Below are 1,752 nucleotides of genomic sequence, written 5' to 3'. Positions count from 1 at the left end.
GTAATAGCGGTAGTGTGTAGTGTATGTGGTTATTGTGATGAAGGTAGTGTGTAGTGTATGTGGTTATTGTGATGATGGTAGTGTGTAGTGTATGTGGGTATTGTGATGAAGGCAGTGTGTAGTGTATGTGGTTATTGTGATGAAGGCAGTGTGTAGTGTATGTGGTTATTGTGATGAAGGTAGTGTGTAGTGTATGTGGTTATTGTGATGAAGGGGGCGATAGTTAGGGTTCATAAAAGTTGTTCTAGTGCAATGAAAATTTATTGACGTGTTACACGTGAAGAGGGCTGCAAGTGGTCCAAGTTTCAGCATCGCAGCCTAAATAGAGAGGGAGAAAAAAAAAAAAAACTTTTTTTAACCATTTTTTTACATGTTTTAAAGTTGATATAACAAATACAAATATCAACTGATATTATTTCTATGATACTCAGCTATCACAATACTATATAATAAAGGTTGTCTAGTGGCATTATTATCCCAAACCTATTTAGTGCAATAATACAAATTTTCAAAGTTCACCCAAAAAATTATGCAACAAAATGATGTTTATAAATATATATAAAATCAATAAATGATCTTAGGGGAAATATATAACTTGAGTTTTTAGAGGCACAGACTCTACATATAATGTGCAAGTTCCATGTAAATTGAATAATAAATAAAAAAGTTATTCAACCATATAGTTGCAAATTAGTTACCTGTAAAAAATGAAGGTCAAAGTTCAGCCACCTTTGGCTGAGGTTGATGAACTACCAATTTCAATCAAAATTACCACCCTTGTAGATTGGCATTCCTTCAGTAAGGTGTGTAAGTTCCATGAAGATTGCCTGATAAAAAAAAAAAAAAAAAAATTATTAAAAACAAAAAATTAAAAAAAAAATAAAAAAAATTAAAAAAAAGACAGCAGCTTTATATTTACAATTATTTATGATATAGTATCAAGATATAAAACATAATACATACTAACCTAATATAATTGGTCTGAAATATGCAACATCTTGCAACATCAAGAGGGAGAACGTCTTGAGTTGCAGGTCTAAGATCTTGAGTGGCAGGTGCCGCAGGTGGTGTGGCAGGTGCCGCAGGTGGTGTGGCATGTGCAGCAGGAGGTGTGGCAGGTGCCACAGAGGTGTGGCAGGTGCCACAGGAGGTGTGGGTGCCTGGGTGTGAGGCGAGGTAGTGTGTTGTGGGGGCGGGAGGCTGCCCTCTCTCTTCACTCAAGGGAACTCTTGTTTTGCCTCAGTGTGGCTTTACGCTCCTTCTTTACTTGGCTAACGCGTAGAGCTCTTGCCTTTAGAGCTTTCTTCTTGTCCGATACTATATCCATTGTGCAGTATATGCAAGAAAATACGATCTGTGCGAGCGCGTCAGGCATGCGACCGCCGGCACAGACACTGAGAGGGTGACTAAGCCAGTAAATCGGATTATAGCCCCTCCCTCTCACAGAAGACAGTTGCCAGCGAGTGTGTTTATAATTTGTATATGCATAACAAGATATTCTCCACTCTATTGCGAAATACTAGACGCTTACAACGTATGACGCATCACCCTACGGCGCACCCGAGCCGTGAGGACCAGATTTCGGGCAATTGCGGCTGGAAAATTTGCTCTAATTACGTTATTTATTATCATAACATTAAACGGTTTGCACCACGGTGTTGCCAGAACGTTGTAGTATTTTTATAAATTTTTCGTGTTTGGCCGAATTTTTTCGGCCAAACAATGATAACGCCCCACCTGGTCTTCAGTACT

The 1,752-nt window shown here is 38.7% G+C and overlaps 1 long non-coding RNA gene across 1 annotated transcript; it reads right to left on the bottom strand.

Annotated features, from left to right (window-relative positions):
- Window positions 1-214: 214 nt before the first annotated feature.
- LOC138370688 (uncharacterized) lies at window positions 215-1,416 on the bottom strand. The gene is made up of 3 exons (XR_011230209.1): window positions 968-1,416; window positions 699-827; window positions 215-318 (listed from the first exon to the last, which is right to left on the bottom strand). It is a non-coding gene; the product is annotated as an uncharacterized lncRNA (long non-coding RNA).
- Window positions 1,417-1,752: the final 336 nt, after the last annotated feature.

The sequence above is a fragment of the Procambarus clarkii genome, chromosome 33 (assembly GCF_040958095.1).
Source record: "Procambarus clarkii isolate CNS0578487 chromosome 33, FALCON_Pclarkii_2.0, whole genome shotgun sequence".
Lineage (NCBI taxonomy): Eukaryota > Metazoa > Arthropoda > Malacostraca > Decapoda > Cambaridae > Procambarus > Procambarus clarkii.
The sequence above is the reverse complement of the archived record's forward strand: the minus strand, read 5'-3'. Positions and strand labels throughout refer to the sequence as shown.